The sequence below is a fragment of the Nomascus leucogenys genome, chromosome 17 (genome assembly GCF_006542625.1).
Source record: "Nomascus leucogenys isolate Asia chromosome 17, Asia_NLE_v1, whole genome shotgun sequence".
NCBI classification, from domain to species: domain Eukaryota; kingdom Metazoa; phylum Chordata; class Mammalia; order Primates; family Hylobatidae; genus Nomascus; species Nomascus leucogenys.
Genome location: NC_044397.1, coordinates 48,976,025 through 48,995,425, shown reverse-complemented (window position 1 = coordinate 48,995,425; position 19,401 = coordinate 48,976,025). Strand labels below are relative to the sequence as shown.

General features: G+C 37.9%; 1 pseudogene across 1 annotated transcript; it reads right to left on the bottom strand.

Annotated features, from left to right (window-relative positions):
• Nucleotides 1-1,375: 1,375 nt before the first annotated feature.
• Nucleotides 1,376-19,064, bottom strand: LOC100601044 (annotated as a pseudogene). Its single transcript, XR_123440.3, has 12 exons — nt 18,998-19,064; nt 13,438-13,536; nt 12,033-12,129; nt 11,331-11,454; nt 10,629-10,811; nt 8,860-9,073; nt 6,945-7,028; nt 6,226-6,335; nt 4,215-4,314; nt 3,965-4,113; nt 1,940-2,119; nt 1,376-1,534 (listed from the first exon to the last, which is right to left on the bottom strand). The product of XR_123440.3 is annotated as a vacuolar protein sorting-associated protein 35-like (transcript).
• Nucleotides 19,065-19,401: the final 337 nt, after the last annotated feature.

Sequence of the window (19,401 nt, the reverse complement as noted above, 5' to 3'; positions counted from 1 at the left end):
CAGAGTTTCAATCTTGTTGCCCAGGCTGGAGTGCAATGGCATGATATCCACTCACTGCAACCTCCACCTTCCAGGTTCAAGTGATTCTCCTGCCTCAGTCTCCCGAGCAGCTGGGATTACAGGCGCCCACCATGCCTGGCTAATTTTTTGCATTTGCAGTAGAGATAGGGTTTCATCACGTTGGCCACGCTGGTCTCAAACTCCTGACTTCAGGTGATCCACTCACCTCGGCCTCCCAAAGTGCTGGGATTACAGGCGTGAGCCACCATGCCCAGCCAAAAGGCATACTTTCTAACTACTACATTTGGTATGCAATAGAAAATGAAAACACACAGACACACACAATCTCACACAGAAACATAAGGGAATCAGTTAAAATACTCAGACAGTCGCTCTGTACAGATCACATAGCTCACAGAGCACGATACCACAGTCCTGGAATGTTTGTCACTAAGCCAAGACAAAGACCATCACACTACCAACAGAAGTCAGCCTCTTATTTCACACTGATTATGAAGAAGGACAGGAGCGTCAACTACAATGAAGAAAGTCAACAGAAGGAGCTGAGACAGGACATCCTCAAGCAAATGTCTTTTTCATCATAGCAGCCTAACAGCCTTATGCATCCAAGGATGGTTAAACTACTTTGCCCAAACAATAATTAAGCAGCCAACCGTGCTAACCTTTCACTAAAATAAATTATCTAGTATCGGTCACTGATACCCCTACTCAGGCAGCATGTTTATCCATTTCACAAAGATTCCCTGTGGACTAATAATAAAGAGAGAACCTCATGTGACTGTTCTTTATCAGAAAAAAAAGGTTAAGAAAAAGGCAAAATGAATTTTTAAATCTTTCATCAAAAAACAAAAACTCACATTTTCAATGTGACAAATATAACTTATACTTGCAAATTTGGAAAAGTAAAATATAAGAATTGTATTTCTTATAAAGTTTATTATAAGCAACAAACAGTTCAGAAAAAAATGAACATGGAATAATTATGGGCACTCAAGTAAAAGAAGACAGACTTTTTTGTAATTCTCAGTCTTCAAAAGAAATCAGAGCAACTGAATTGTTACATGCTTCAGAAGTTTACAAACAATTATGTGTTTATATATAAAGTAAAAGCCCATGGATGCCATGAATCGTTTTTTTTTTTTTTTGAGACAGAGTCTCACCCTGTTGCCCAGGCTGGAGTGCAGTGGCACAATCTCAGCTCACTGCAACCTCTGCCTCCCAGGTTCAAGTGAATCTTTAATTCAGTTGCAATTCCTTCAAAACCATCTAAGACCAGAAGGTGAATTAAACCATTTTAAGCACTTCAACATGTGATTTCACTAGGAGCTGACACAGGGTTATAGTAAGAGTAAACTCATACCAAGTACTGCTGGTCAGGGTCCTCAGAGCGCAGCAGATGAATGAAGGGCCCACAAGGCTCTGCTCATCAGCAGTCTTCTGGATCAGGGTCTTCTACAGGTAGATCTGGCTGATCTCGAATCAACGTGGATACCAAATTCATTATGGAATCCACCTGTAACATGCGAGGCACAAGAAACCCACTGAGGTGAAACCATTGGCATATAAAGCCACTGTCAAAAGTGTTTCCAGTCATAAAATTACAATACAGTATTAACAAAATATTCCTTTTTTTGGTTAGAAAGTCGATACACATGTATGTCATATACACATATACAGACAAAAGTCTGGAAAGATATGCACAAAATGTTAATTAACAGTGGTTATTCTCTATCTGGTGGAATTATAAATGTTTTATAATTCTTTATACATCTCCAATTTTCTAATTTATATAATGAATAAGTTACTTGTAAATTTTCTTTAATATTGAATTACCCTCCCTTCCCATCTCAGGTATCTAGGTCCAAAGTCTAAAATTGTAACACTGTTTCCCTAAAATAGCACGTAGATATTCTCTTACCTGGTCTTGAGAGACAAAGTCCAGAAACAACTCATGCTCTTTCTGGACTCATAGTCAAAATACTCAAAGAGTAGGTGAAAATGTTTTAATTTCAAGACTGTTAAAATATTTTTGTAAGCGTCAACTGGTATCTTCAAAAGTCTGGTGAATTCCTTTGAAACTGCACTGCTGGTAGCAATACTACAAAAAGAAAAACAGAAGTCTTAATGAATAAAATTAACTTTCTATATACACAAATAGAACTTGTTCCACAAGAATTAGAAATTTTTCATTGCACATTAAAGGAAATGGGTCAAGTGACTGATACCACCAGAAGACCATAACAACCTCCTTTTAAGAGGATAAAAATGCTTATCTAAACACAAACATAAATTCATCTATTATTTTTCTGTTGATACAAAACTAGATACAGTTTCCAACTCATGAACAGATGGTATAGCTGGAGTTAAGATGACTGTCTAGAATTTGATGTCATTTCTAAGGGAAGTATTTTAAGTGGTAGTTTGGTTCCCAGGGGGCAGCCAACAAGTATTGTATATTCACGATGAAAACAAGTAGGAAAAAAATCCATGCAAAATCAGCAATTTGACACAATAGAAAAATATATAAACTATTTCCTCTGCATCAGATTTTGGTGATTAAGGAAAAGCAGGCTGACTGACTTTTAGGTAGTGGTTAGTAAAAGCTCTGTAGATATTGAGGCATATTGGGACATTTATTACAACCTCTTTAGAGGTTGTTATTTCTAATTATTTTGCCTATTTTTACTTTAAAATTCACTTGGGGAGAAAGACATAGATACATCATTTAGTTTTTTTAATTTAAATTTTTTTATTTTTAATTTTATTTTTTATTAGAGACGGGGTCTCGCTATGTTGCCCAGGCTGTTCTCAAACTCCTGGACTCAAGTGATTCTCCCAACTCAGCCTCCTGAATAGCTGGGATTACAGGTGCAAGCCACCACACCTGGTACATCATTTGATTTTCTCTCACACTTATCATTCCATATCTGGACTTGTTTTCAGTTCGCACACACACAAAACCAAAAATGACCAAAAGAAAAAGGGTAACACAAAGGGAGGAAAAAAAGAAGAAATTTTCTTGATGCAGGTAAACCACTGGAAGGGAGATAGAAAGGAGGAAGATTACATGAGGTAAAATTCTGAAGAATATGTGGAGGGGAGGCAGGCCTGGCTTCACCCAAGTTCAGAGCAGTGGGGAACGGGGCAGGAAGGGAACTGCTGGGGAAGGTAAAGGATCAGAGCTGCCCATAGTGGCCACTAGAGGACGCCATAGGTCTAGGACAGAACAGCTGAGGAGGCTTCAAGTTGGAAATAGTACTGTTGATATTTCCTTTAAGGTATCAAAAGCAAAGCTCAAAATAGAAAAGATATTTAAACCAATTTAATTCTGCACCTTAAATACACATAGCCCCTCATTTTTCACCATGTGCTCATTCGTAGGAAAACACTACTTATGGAAATAAATACTGCCTGACAAAGTTTCCTTACCAGTTTAAGAACAAACTCATTCACATGCAAGCTTGTCCAACCAGAAGCCCACAGGCCGCATGCAGCCCAGGATGGCTTTGAATGCGGCCCAACACAAATTCATAAACTTTCTTAAAACATTATGAGTTTTTGGGGATTTTTTTTTTTTTAAGCTCATCAGCTATCGTTAGTGTTAGTGTATTTTATGTGTGGCCCAAGGAAATGCTTCTTCCAATGTGGCCCAGGGAAGCCAAAGATTGGATGCCCCTGATACACAGAAAGGGATCCAAATTGGAGACACTGGTCCCTGAAGACTGCCTACAGTCCATAGGTACCACACTTTCATTAACATAAAAAAAAAAAAACCAAGTAATTGGTCACTACTTTCTGCCCCTAGTAGTGCTAAGGATGACAATCTTAATGCATGATTAAAACAAGACAAATGCCAACAGTTCAAAAAACAATTGAGAAAGAAAAGCAAATCTAGGACAAAAATATCTTTATGAGGATTTTTACAAAAATATAACTGACTTACTGTTCAAGGTTGAGCTTATTGAATATCTCCACTGTTGTTTCTAGAACTTTATCAACATAGTCCACACGATCAGGGTAACATTTCATGGCAAGATTAATGAGAGAGACTTGTAAAGATACAACATCCTCTGAAGGCATGTCTTGTCTAGACTGGAATGTTTAGAAAACCACACAATTTATTTTAAACAACTGTAAAAGGAAGGCAGAGAAGTTTCAAAGTTTTCAGAACTTAGGAGAAATGCTACACAAACCTATATCACTGTAGCCACCTGCTGTGAAAATATATCAAAAAGTTTAATATCCGCTGGGATTCCAGGTTCATCATCTTCACGGTGAGCAAATAAAGCTAATCTAAAAAAAAAAAACAAAAAACAAAACCCCTTTATTTCAAAAGATACAGGGTTTGGGTAGTGAGATCATGGATGACATCTTATACTTTATTGCTTTTCTATATTTTATATGAGCCCAGAAGGCTTTTTTTTTTTTTTTTTTTTTTGAGACAGAGTCTCGCTCTATCGCCAGGGCTGGAGTGCAGTCACGCACTCTCCACTCAATGAAACCTCCACCTGCTGGGCTCAGGCCATCCTCCTTCCACCTCAGCCTCCTGAGTAGCTGGGGCTAACAGCATGTGCCACCATACCCAGCTAATTTTTGTGTTTTCTGTAGTGATGGGGTTTCACCATGTTGCCCAGGGTGGTACTGACCTGGACTCAAGCAAGCCTCCCTCCTTGGCCTCCGAAAGTGCTGGGATTACAGATGTGAGCCTCCTCAATTCATTTTTAACTAAACAGTTTTTCCAATGAAACCTTTTTCATCAGCATTCTTATTTCATACCATATTAAGTAGATTTTCAACAAGATAATTCTCTCAAACTCTTTGAAGCATAATTAAGTAGATATGGACAGAAATGCATTAAAGTGACAAATGTATTCAACAACCATGATTTAAATAAATAACCTTTAAAAAATAGAAGTACATAGACTATTTTAAGATACTGCATTTTTACTAAAGCTTGAAATACAACTAAGTCTAAAATTCATAAAATTAACTTTTATTTCCCACATCTTAAATTACTCAAAATAATATGTTTCATTATCATTATCTGTTTGTCAGAGTCACAACTACATCCACATTTTGCTATGCCCAGAAGCATCACTACTGACAGAGATGTATAAGTGACATTACAGGCAACTCAGGAAAATCCAGTTACTAGCTTTCTTTAAGAGTGGGCCCGATAAGTATGGAATTTTTGCTGCCTAGGATTGAGCTGATAATTTGGAAAAATTTGTTATCTAAATTCTCAAGACTTTAAAACTAATAACTTAGTTTTTTAAAAAACATACAAAAGGTATCTGCAGAAATAAATCTTCTCTTAGGTTTCTGGTTTCATGACAATGCTTACAAGTGTAGGACAGATATTACGTAGTACTACACAACATGGCTGCAAAAAAGTCACCAACTGGCCAAGCGCAGTGGCTCACGTCTATAATCCCAGCACTTTGGGAAGCCGAGGAAGGCAGATCATTTGAGCTCAGGAGTTTGAGACCAGCCTAGCCAACCTGGAAAAACCCTGTCTCTACTAAAAATACAAAAATTAGCTGGGCATGGTGGTGCATGTCTGTAATCCCAGCTACTCCAGAGGCTGAGACACTAGAATCACTTGAACCTAGGAGTCGGAGGTTGCAGTGAGCCGAGATAGCGCCACTGCGCTCTAGCTTGGGTGACAAGAGTGAGGCTCTGTCTCAAAAAAAAAAAAAAAAAAAAAAAAACTAAGAAAATAAAAAAGTGGATGTACTAAACATATTTGATACTTAAAATTTTTTCTTTAAGCAAATGTGATGATAGAGTGATTACTTAAACATTTTCAATCATCTGTATCTTACAGCTACTCTAAATCAAATAAGTTCCCACTGCAAGATACTTACATCATGGTAAAAAACAAATTTGTTCTTCAATATGATCTTTGGATTTGTACGATTTAAAAAAATAAGTCTGTAAAATGTCTTTAAATGTCAATTAAACACCTAGAATAAAGATATTCATTATCTTCATGTCTCCTGCATATTTAAGTTAAGCCTCTTTCATGTCTAACCTAGGCAAGTACCTAGTACTCATACTCACAAAGCTAAATTATTTATAGTATAATTAAATTAAGATCATTGGTATGATAAAGATGTAACAGAAACAAATAATTCAAAAAAATGTTTAAGATTCATTATTCCCAAGTCAGAGCATTTATCCTCCAGTGTTGGAAGGTCTTACCTATCAATTAAAGCAATGATTATGTTTTTCACGTTTACATTCTGGTGTAACTCAGCACAGGCCCGAAGAAAAGGATTCAAAGTCTGGAGGTGAAATTCATCAGGGAAAACCTGAAAATCAAATGATCAATACAAATAAAAGTATTTCACATAATATTCTGGACTCACATATGGTAAAGATCACATTTGTGGGAAAAAAACACTGTATTCTTATACAACTAAATTCAAACACATTACTTTTGAACCTCTCTACTAAACATAAGCTCAGACAGAAATATTCCAACAAACAAAGTGCACCTACAATTAAACTAAAACTATAGAGACCTAGAAAACTCAGATTACTCATTCCTACATTTTGGAGGAAAATAAACCACACTGATACGAAGACCAAGGTATAAGTTAGAAACAGAAAATTCCTATTTTAAAATTATTTTTAGAAGAAGCAAGATTACATTAAAAAAAAAAAAGAAACACTAAAAAAATTTTTTAATTTTTTATAGAAATGGCATCTTGCTATGTTGCCCAGGCTGGTTTTGAACTCCTGGCCTCAAGAGATCCTCCCACCTTGAATTACAGGTGTGAGTCACCACACCCCACTAGGAAAATTCTTTATTCAGGAAAGCTTATTTCCTATTCCATCAAAATTTTTTCAAAACAATTAAATTTAATGAAAGATAAAATAGGTCATTTAAAAAAAATGAAATAAATGTTCCCACCTACCTGAATAATACACTCCATGAGATATTCTTGAGCGAAAGCATCCCTACAGTTTACAACTTGCTCCAATATGCCAGTCAAAACAATCTAAAAGAGAAAAAAACACACATAAGGGTTAAAATCTGTTTTCGAAATCTTAAGCTATTCCTCTAGTAACACATTTGAACTACTAACTTGAAAATCGTATTTGAGATTTTTCTCAACAAGACTTCACCACTTCTAAACTTTAAAAGCTTTTTCCTTTTCGAGACAAGGTCTTGTTCTGTTGCCCAGGCTGGAGTGCAGTGGCACAATCTCCACTCAATGCAAAGTCCACCTCTTAGGCTCAAGCCTCCTCCCACCTCAAGCCTCCTGAGTGCTGGGACTACAGGTACGTTCCACCATGCCCAGCTAATTTTGGTAATTTTTGTAGAGATGGGGGTCTCCCTATGTTGCCCAGTCCTGTCTCAAACTCCTGGACTCAAGTGATCCATCTGCCTTGGCCTCTCAAAAGTGAGCTTTTTTCTTCATGGCTTGTGCTTGTATATCCTCAGAAATCTTTGTCTAATCCTAGGTCATAAAGATTTCCTCTGTGTTTTCTTCTAACAGTATTAGGTTCTGTATTCAGGCCTCTGATAGATTTTTGTGTTTTTTCTATATGGTATGAGGGATGGGTCAAGGTTCAGGTTTTTTGTTTGTTTGCATATAAACATCCAATTGTTCCAGAATCACTTGCTGAAAAGGTTGCCTTTGTACTTTTATCAAAAATAACTAATCATAAATATCTGGGTCTACTATGGATTGTCTAGTCAGAGATCGGTAAACTGAGCTGCTGCTTGTTTTTTTTTTTTGAGACGGAGTCTCGCTCTGTCACCCAGTCTGGAGTGCAGTGACGCAATCTCGGCTTACTGCAAGCTCCACCTCTCGGGTTCACGCCATTCTCCTGCCTCAGCCTCTCCGAGTAGCTGGGACTACAGGCGCCCGCCACCACGCCCGGCTAATTTTTTGTATTTTCAGTAGAGACGGGGTTTCACCGTGGTCTCGATCTCCTGACCTTGTGATCCGCCCGCCTCGGCCTCCCAAAGTGCTGGGATTACAAGCGTGAGCCACCGCGCCCAGCCAGCTGCTGCTTGTTTTTACAAATAAAGTTTTACTGGAACACAGCCATGCCCATTCACTTCCATATTGTCTGTGGCTGCTTTTGCACCCTGTCTGCACTGTTATTAGTTGTAGACCAGGGGTGTCCAATCTTTTGGCTTGAAGAAGAATTGTCTTGGGCCATACATAAAATACACTAATAATAGCTGATGAGCTTTAAAAAAAAAAAAAAAAGCAAAACGTCTCATGTTTTAAAGTTTACAAACTTATGTTGGGCCACATTCAAGGCTGTCCTGGGCCGCAGGTTGGACAAGCTTGTTGTACAGCATATGTCTTACAAAGCCAAAAACCATTTATTATCTGGTCCCTCACAGGTAAAGTTTGCCATTCCCTGTTTTATTCCCCTTTTTTTATTGTGTGTCTATCCTTTTCACCAATACCACACAGGATCTCACTGCAGCTTTAGAGTAAATCATGAATTCAGGTTGTTTGGGTCTTTCAACTTGTTCTTCCTTTTCAAATTTGTTTTAGCTGTTCCAGGTTCTTTGTTTCTTCATATAAACTTTAGAATCAGCTTCTTAATTTCTACAAAAGTCTGCTGGGATTTTGACTGAGATTACACTGGATCTATAGATCAATTCTTTTTAAATGCTATTTTGACAATATTAAGTCTTTCAATCCACAAACACTGCATATATATCTTTCCGTTTAAGTCTTCTTCAATAACAGCCATTTTAAGATGTTTTTCAATGTGCTATTGTGTAACAAAAATATTCTGATTTTAAAAATCAGATTTCAGTTTATCTCAGAACATAAGAAGAGGTAACAAAAATATATAAACCTGTTTGTAACGTTCCACATTTACACCTTCCAACTGACTGAGGCGCACCAAATTTGTTCCCACTAAAATTCTCAGTTCTTGTCTTTCTCGTTCTCTTTTTTCTCTATCTTGGCTATGTCTCTGATGCTGCATTCGCACCCAGAGCTTGTTCATTTCTGCAAAGTTGAGCAGTACAAAATCCATGGAATCACTGATGTCACCAGTTGTTTCTTCACGGCAAGGAGACAGAAAAGCCTTTACACAGTATTTACAGGACCAACTTACTACTATCCCTCTTCCTTGTGTATTTCCTACTTATCTCTATAGTACACCAATGCTTTATAAAAAATCAGTTTCAACTTCATTGGCTTAGTGTTAAATTTCAAAGGGAACAGACTCTAGGGTAAAAAGTACCATGGTGAGGACAGTATAAATTTAAAGGGCAAACTACTTTCCCCAACTCCTTACCCTGGGCCAACTGGACTTGCTCTTATGGCAACTTCCTTAATTCAAAAAGGCTAGAAGGATGGGGATGGTGGCTCATGTCTGTAATCCAGTGCTTTGGGAGGCCAATGCAGGAAGATCGCTTTAGGCCAAGAGTTTAAAACTGGCCTGGGCAACATAATGAGACCCCATCCCTACAAACCAAAAACAAAAACAAAAGGCTAAAAAATGTAACACCTATGGTGTACTGCTAACTACATCATTTTACTGTTGAATATTTTGTTTTTAATTGGAATGTAAGCTTTGTGAGGGAAGAGACCATGGATTTCCTGCTTTATTTTTCTACGTCTCCTAGGATGGAGACCTCAGTACCTTTCAAAAATTGTTATTGATTGCCTAATTAAATGCTCAAAATGGAAGTCAAAACATAATAAAGCAAATAACTTCATCAATTTCTCTACATTGTTAAATGTTTTATCTTTTCTGTACTGTTTTAAAAGAAATTGATGCAGATATATTAAAAAACATTAGAAATAAATGATATATTAAAAACCTTAGAAATAAATGAAAATATTAAAAAGAAAAAATCTGTTGGGGCAAACTGAAAAAAGATTAAAAATTAAAAAAAGAAAGAAAATAAATGAAAAAACTTTTTAAAAAAGGAATGAACTTCTTTAATCTGGGGACCTGTCATGTGAACAGCTTACCCCACCCCACTGAAGACCACAGTTGGCTGACCATCTGCCCCTGCTGTGGGATAAAAGTACAGTAGACTCTGATGCTGGAATACTAATTACGCAAGAAACAGGAGTGTCTCTGAATGGCTTTTATTTTTCCTTCTCTGGAGTTAATAGCTAACTCGTAACAGCTAATTCAAATCACTTATATTCCAAGGTAACTAGCAGTCTATAAATTATAAAAACTGATAGACATTAAAGAAAAAATTATGAAATCCAGCTGGCTCACACTTTATTATTTCATTACGAATTCAATTTCCAAATATAACTTTCTTAAAAAGTTGTATTTTCAAAGAAGATTTAATGTAGTGGAAAAAATTACATTCATTTAATGTAAAAAAGCGGGTCCTAATTATATTCATTTAATGAAAAAAGCAGGTCCTAATAATCCAAAGATAAAATTTGCATAAGAGTACATTTTATATCATACCACATATACTGAGGAGTTCTATATATTACAAAGGAAATCTATATACAAATGCTACCTAAATGGCTGACTGGGTGGAAGAATCATTCATACTTACTTTGTTTCTATACATGTTTCCACACTTTTATACATTCTACAATGAAAGACATATTGCAACAAAATCAAGAAAGAAAACCACTTACTCTGTTGGCTCTCCTTCATCAGGTAAGATATTTCTGGTACACTGAAGCAGGTAATTTCGAAGAAACAGACCCCTCAAGGGATGCTGCACACCACGGCACATTTCTACCAAATCTTTCAAAATATCTTTCCTGGACTGAGGAAATGACTTGACATATACAACTCCAACTGTGATCAAAAGCTAACTAGGAGAATTATGAAGAAATGCTGATTAGAAATAAAATATTCAAATCAAGAATTTATTTCCAAACACACTGAACAAAATATTAAATAAACAAGACAGGTACCATGTTGTTTTCTCTCGCATGACAAGGAAAATATCTCATTTAAAATATAACCACTGACTGACCTCTAAAAAAACTATACATACACACACACACACACACATATATACTGTATATATACAACATAGATATTATCTTTAAACCTATTAGGAAGAGAACAATTGTATTAATTTTTCTAACTGTCAAGACATTAAACAAAATAGCAAGCATGTCCATTATTTCTATTTCCAACATTCTTCAAATATCTACATAAAACGTAAATCTAGTTACTCTAAAACAAATGAGAGTATCTACCAAAATGTTAATCTCAATTTGTTAAGAAATTACCCTTAAAACTTTTTCTTAAGCTGATAATCATAAAGGACATAACATAAAGTGGGAAATACAGACACAAAAGTTCTCTGATTTGTAATTACTTACAGCCTTGGGATAATGTTTCCGGCATACTGTACAAGTTCATAGAGATCTGCCACTTTCCTTCCTTTAGCAAACTCATCTGTCAGGTAGACCTCCAAGTACTGCAGTTCATCAGAAATGGCCGTATCTTTTAATCATGATTAAGGACTAAAAATAACAATAAGCCAACCTAAACAAAACTTTGAAACTTGTTGGAGTCATTATTAACTACTGGGTAGATATCTTAAGTTTTAGTCCTTTAAGAAAGTGTTCAAGTGAAGGAAGAATCTTAGCTGGACTTTTCTTACTTTAAAATAAGGGTTTTAAAGCATGTGTGGTGAAGCAAAGCAGTAAATACAATGGTTACCTGTCAGACTGCTAATGGGTTTTGAAATGGCAAATGATTAAATTCCTGTCCATTTGAGACTCCTGCATAACAAAATCTAAGTATTAAAGAACCAACTGTGTCATAGCCTAAATATCCTCATGAAGGGTCTAAAAATTGAGATGCACTGACAACACACTTAAAGACGTTTAAGCATAGGAAAGGAGTACTCTCAAAGTATTTTTCTCACTTAGCACATCTGCATGGAGAAGGAGTGCCATGTGACTCAGATAACGAAGAATAAGATAACTCCAGAAAAACTTCATAAAGAACAAACAAAATTGGCCTTATCAAGAAAAAGATATGGTCCAAATGTTTAGTCTTCAACGTTCAAAAGATACAAAGTTCACAGTAGCTCTTTGGTGATAACACAGAAGTCCGGAGTTCACCAAGCATATTAGAAGCATGTTTTAGAGCATCCATAAGCTTGTTTTTGCCCTACAGAAATACCAAGAGAATAGATGAGAATGCTTAATTTAAATAAACATTTATCTTGGTTGTACAAATTCTTTACATCAAGGACTTGTTACATAGTTTTAAAAGTATACCGCACTTAAATGATTTTAACCACATTAAAAAAATCAACTTAGATCGGTTCACCTTGCCGTCTCTACTGAAAAAGAATCTTAGTAAGACTTAACATAGCTAAGACTGCAAGCTTCTTGATAGAATGCTAATCTTTTCAATCTATAGAGACTAGGAAACTAGCTCCATTCATCACATTTTACCTGCAATCAAGAGAACTGGCATACTGATTCACGTGAAGGAAGATACTATCCTGACATGGCTTTGTCATGGGTTAAAGACTCTTCAGAGCTGTCTGAAATGACTATGCATTTAAGTTTGCTTTCCTCTTGCATTCTTCAAGCCCTCACAATGCCCACATGTTCCACTTAACTCAGAAATGCAAGCAATTCCTTGAGATAGAGGAAACACTACCCATACACAGGAAGAGAAAGAAGCAAGCAATAGCAAACCCATCTTCTCCATTCCAAGACATTTATTTTTCATTCCCAATTTGTTAGGAATGAAACCAATAAAAGATACAAGAGCATATTACTATGCTTTAGAAAGCATAGTAAGACATTTTACAAAGGCAAGATAGCATCATCTTCATCACAGTAAAGTACTAACCAATTTGGCTCAATTCCTTACATTTTAATCCAGAGAATCAACAGTATCTACACAGATTATCTCTTACTTTATCTTTTAGAATATAAAAATATATAAATAAGTGTTAAGTACAATTTTTAAGCTAGCTTCTACAATAAATAAATCTATTCAGCAAAGAAATTAAAGTTTTCAAGATATTTAGAAAAAAAGCTGAATAATTCAAATGCAAAGCATTTAAATCCATTCATTCAACACATATTTACTGAGTACCTATTATATGTTAAGTATTCCTCAGGTCTGAGGTGTAGAACCAACGAGGCTAGTAATTCTGGTCAGACACAGGTGTGGTAATAATACAGTAATGTATAAATAAAAGGAAGAGTCTCTTGTTCTTATGAGCTTGTATTCTAGGAGGGAAGACAGACAATCCCAAACCATAAATATACATGTGAGTAAACAGGGCTCTTTGTTGAAATTGCTCCACAAAGTGCTTGAGGGAGATGAGACTGAAGATAGATGCTGGTAGACGGTGAAGATTAGATTTACCAGAAACACCTGACTCTAGAAGACACTGCACATGCTTCCTTAGGAACACACGAACTGCAACTGTGCCTCCCACATCTCCATTCTTACCAGGCATCTCTTCATTTGGAATGACTGGACCTTCACAGCCTGTATGGCTTCATCCAAGAGCTTTTCCTGCTCATCCTGAGGGGACTGCTGTGTTGTAGGCTGAAAAATAAAAAATTCCACTGATGTCTCAAGCACACTCAAACCAGCTCTACACCTCAAACCCATTTACCAAATTTTTTTTTTTTTGAGACGGAGTCTAGCTCTGTCGCCCAGGCTGGAGTGCAGTGGCGCCATCTCGGCTCACAGCAAGCTCCGCCTCCCGGGTTCAAGCCATTCTCCTGCCTCAGCCTCCTAAGTAGCTGGAACTACAGGCACCCACCACCACGACCGGCTAATTTTTTTTGTATTTTTAGTACAGATGGGGTTTCACTGTGTTAGCCAGGATGGTCTCCATCTCCTGACCTCGTGATCCGCCTGCCTCGACCTCCCAAAGTGCTGGGATTATAGGCGTGAGCCACTGCACCCGGCCCATTTACCAATTATTAACAGCTGCTGCACACAGAGTCCTGCCCAATCGCTGAAGTTAACAGAATAAGACTGACAAAGGAGAACAGTATGTGTACAAAGAATTGCCTCTCTCTCAGAAAGTAGGCTGGCCTCGAAGAAACTTGCAGTGGCAGTTCATGGCTGTGTTCTGCTAATACACTCTGAATCCAACCCAGACATAGCCATCTGACCAATCGAAATCTTGTGATAGGTGTAGCCGAAACCAATCTCTAAAGCCTCTCTTTTCCTCTAGACTACTTATCATCTGCATTTCAGTCTATTCTTAGACAGACTAAGGAACTAGTTTACGAGAACACTGACCAGCCCCTCCTTGGCAATATATAACAAAAGACTAAACAGCCTAGAAATAAAATAGCCAAAATTGTTAGTAACTTACAGTAGAAAACAATAAAGAGCACTGTCCTCAAATAGCTTATACCATTTCAAATATACTGATCTACAGCTACAGTGGACAAAATATATCTAGACACTCTACTCTTTGCCATCAACAAAAATCTGCTTGCAAAATGAATTCAATCTCCATGCCAAAAAGAATTAACCACTTCTTCAAGTCATATAAACACTGTTTATATCTCCACCAAAGCATGCATCACATTATTATTATAAATGATGGTCATTTTTACATCCTTGGGATCCAACACACTGCTTGATACATAATGTGCTCCACAAATGTTCACTGCATAAATGAATACACTGGTTTTAGAATGTTTAGATATTTAACAAAAAAATGACTGAATAATTAATGGATGAATAAACAAATTGTGGTATATACATACAATTACAGAATATTATTCAACCATAAAAAGGAATGAAGTATTGCTACATAAATGAAAGTAGAAAACATCATGCTAAATGAAAGAAGATAGACATAAAAAGCCACATATTGTATGATTCCTCTAATATGAAATATTCTGTATAGGAACAGAAAGTAGACTGATTATTACCAGGAGGGAGGCTGAGGGGAATAATCACTTAATGGGCACTTGCTTTCTTTTAGGGGTAGGGAAAACGTTTTGAAACCAAAGGTGGTGATTGTACAGTATTGTGAGCATACTAAATGCCACTAAATTGTTCACTTTAAAATGGTTAATTTTTTGTTATGTCATTTCACTTTTATTTTTTAAAACAATGACTAAAGACAAAATGCCTCTCACACAGTGAGTTGAAGAGGTGGAAGGCAAAGACTTACACATCAACCTGCAAGTAAAATCTGGTCTGTCTCATTATCTAAGAAAAGCAAAACAACATTTCATTTTGAAATTAACAAAGAAACTTGAGTAACATAAAACCCACTTCTGAACTAACATAGCTTATAAAAATTGAAAACCTTCTCTTGTTCTAACTTCGGAAAGAGAAAAATATTAACTGAATAATGAACAATGCCATGCATCTCCCTTTTTTTCCCTATGAAAAACTCTAGTAAACTGAGCTCTGCTGCAAGCACTCTTCCTCAGAAGCACAAACAAATTTCAAAGAAAAAGTTAGATATCTTTTAAACTTCACTTAAAGGGAACATGAATCCCAGTGGAACTATTACCATAAAATGCTGGTTTCAGAGGCAAGGATGACACCAGCATTTAAAGATTCTGACTTAATGAAATTTACTGTTCATATCTCTGAACTTTAGTGAAACCAGGCCATCATTTGGAATTTTTTGGCTCCTTACCTCTGGACGCAATAGATTTAATAATAATTTGAATCAATGGATTTCATTAAGTTCAACTGATCCATTTAGAGATAAACAGTGATACATCTGAATTTTTTTTATTTTTCTTTATGATACATCTGGATATTTTAATTAAAAAACAACCTCTTGTTGTGGTAAAATGTACCTAAAATTTACCATTTTAACATTTAAATGTACAGTTCAGTAGCATTAAGTACATTCACATTAATACAGTTACCACCATCTATCTCTAAAACTTTTTATCTTTACAAATGCAAATAGAAACTATAGCCATTAAACTTCCATTCTGACCCCCCAGGCAATTCTACCTGCTTTTCTCTGAGTTTGACTACTCTACATACTTCATATAAGTGAAATCATACAATATTTTTACTTTTATGTCTCGCTTATTTCACTGACCATAATATCTTCAATGTTCATCCATGTTGCAGTATGTGTCAGAATCTCCCTCCTTCTAAAAACGAAGTATTTCATTATATATCTATATATATACACAAACACTACATTTTGTTTATCCATGGACATATGGGTTGTTTCCACCTTTTGGCTGTTGTGTATGATAATTTTTATTATATAGCAAACGAAACTGTGGGTATAAAGAGGTTACAATCAGTTCCAAAAACATTTGTATAGAATGACTAGAAAGATTTAGAGATGTATAAACAAAAGAATGCAATTTTAGGAAAATTCTTCTATTTTGTCTCAACTGAGCTTAAAATAGAAATGTAAATACAAAATGTTGAAGATTACAGATATGACTTATTACAAAGTAAGCTACAAGTGAAGACATAAAGCTATAGTAAAGCAATCTATTTTTATATATTACTCATAAAACAGTGTAGTTATGCTAGCAACAGCTATTCTAAGGGCTATTCTTGATGCCTTCCTACGAAGTGTCACATACAGCCTTAACAGTTATAATACGAGCACGCTATCATTAAACACAAGCCAATTAACCAGTGTTTCCTCAATCATGAAAGTGGTTTTCCATTTGTAAATGACCGTACTTCACAGCTATATGGATCAGAAGAAAATGGAAACCCTACAGAATGGGGATCAAATTAACATTTGTGATTAGGCCCACTTTAGCTTGAGGCCCACAAACAGCCCTCTCAAGTCTACAGTTCTAAGGAGCAGAGCAAAGCAAAGGTCATCATGAACTGATCACTCGGAAAACTACACTCCACTCAAACAATGTGCTTTTATTTCCTCTTCTATGAAACAGAGATGAGAGTACATCACTGTTATGAAGAACAAATGAAACCAACAAATGAAACCAAAGCTCAAAACGTGCCTACTACTTAGTAATAAGCACTTAATAAGTGCTACAATTACTATTCAGTTTAGATACAAATAATTATCTCCACTTATGTTAGAAACCTATTGTGGTTCAATCCCCCTGCTCATATGCTGTAGATGTAATCTGACAATACAATGTAAACCAAATGTAACACTCATTTCTTCAAACAAAGGTACAGAATATCACGTTAATGAAAGAACTATTTTAAAAATGATGACATGGCATACATTGACAACTGAAGTGGAGAGAAATAAGGATGATGAGGGCATGACAACTTCAAAGTATAATTTGAACACCAAACGGCTCTAACTTCATTTCCAATACATATCCCCAAGAATCCTCTGATGGAGCACACTGAACGTTCTGGCTTCATCTATTAGCAATACCTTTTCTTTCCACCTGGAGAATTTCTTTCCACCCTCTTTATAGTCTCAGTTCAAGTTACTTCCTGTAGTCCTTCCCAAAGTCCCCAGGCAAAACTACCCCTCCATGACCCCAAAGCACTGAGTTGACAATGTTAGTAAAGCAATCCACACACTGTATTACAGTTAAGTTCTACAAGCGTGTCTCCCCCAGTAGCCTCTTAAGTTCGACAATGGTATCCAGTGCCACAGTCCGTGACACTGAAGGCACACAAGATGTTTGATAAATTGAAGTGGATTCTGGAATTTTAGGGCTGGGAAGGGCCAAAGGGGCCAACACTTGCTTTCGGATGCAAAAGTGCGACACCAAGAAGACTAAGCGACCTGCCTAAATTATAGACAGTGACTGTGAAAGAACGAATGCTCAAGTTTCCTTTCCCAATAAAATTCATGAGAACAAGACTGTGTGTCTGGCAGATTGCTCCCAACTGGTTCACCCAACAAAGAATCGGAGTGTGTAATACATCCTCAATTAAGTGTTTTCCATTACAAAACAATATAAATGTCAATCCATAAACGCTGGGAAACACACAAATCCTAAAGTTAAATTTTGCGCCGGTCTTGTATCAATTCCCAATTATAAAAATTCTGAGAAACAGGCAAAAATCACCTTGTACGGCAACATGTTATATGAAAATAGTATTTGTAAAACATTTAATCCTTTCTGGCATTAAGACATTTAAAGTGAAATCTGTTTCCAGGCTTACAGATTTACAGAAGCCTATCTACACAGAGTGAATAAGATAATTAAAGCGGACATACAGTATATACTCAAAAAATTTATTTACACAGTGCAGGCTATGTCCAACGCTAACAAAATGCAAGTGACAACTTGCCTTTGTGGGAACCAGACACAAAGATTCACATTTTGAGGAAGTTCAAGTCTACCGGCCAACAGCCACACCACGATTTGCTGCCGTCACAGAGGGGCCCTAAGGACAAGGACTGCTTCCAGCAAGTCAAATACTTGGATTTCATCAATGGAGAGACAAAAGAGCCAAGGTGCGCCCAATGCACAAATGCTAAAGGAAACAATCATCTCCTTTGCGACCGTCAGGATTAGAAGACAGCCTGAGGAAATTCATGTAAGCAGGTCCCCAGAACTCGCTGACAAACACTGCAGCCGAAGACGGGTATGAGGCCAGGAAAGGCCGAGGAACCACTGCGACCCCTCCAGGAGGGCGCGGGGACGGCCGAGCACAACTAGGCACAAAGGTAAAAACGCAACATCTGGGCGGGTCCCGGCGCCACCTCCCAGTCTCAGGGCCCCCACGCGCCCCGGGGGCCAGACGCTCAGACCTAGGACCACGGGTCCCCTCGTGGTGGGCAGGTGGCCGATTCCACTTAGAGGAGGCCGCAGGTCTTCGTGGACCCCCAAAGCCTACATGCCAAGTCACCCCCACAGAGAGGCCGCCCCGTCTCTCAGCAACGGCCGCAGCCAGGAGCCGCCGCCCACCCCGGCCCGAATCAGCCTGCCCGCGGCCTTCCTCCTCCTGTCCCCTATCCCGCAGGCCAAATTGGGCTGGCTTTAGTCCCGAACGGTCTGTGGGGCCCCTTCTCCACTCGCTGGGGTCCGGGGCGGTGGGAGAGAGCAGGGGCTACAAGGAGGGTCGACCCGGGTGCCACTGCCCCCTCAGCACTCACCATGGCGACTCCCCAGAGCCTGCAGCAAGCAGCACCCACCCCGCGCGGAGTCTCCCGCGGTCAAGTGACGCTGCGGCACCTCCAAGCCCAGCCCTCTCTAGCCCCGCCCCCGGGCCCCACAGGCGGCTCATTGATTGGCCTACTTCTAGGAACCCAAGTCTCGCGTGCTTATTGGCCCTGGCCACTTAACGCTAGATGGACGGACTTGGGCGCCAGCCAATCTCACCACCGCGTGCGAGAGTGGGCGGAGCGGTGCAGGGCAGTGGGGATCGACCGGAGGCAGGCAGGAGACAACAGGAGGGAAAGGCAGTGTGTGATGAGTTTGTCAAGAAGGAATGTAAGGAGTGGGAGCCGACAAGTCCACGTCCACCATATCTGTGTTGGCGAGTGCGCTAGTGATGCGC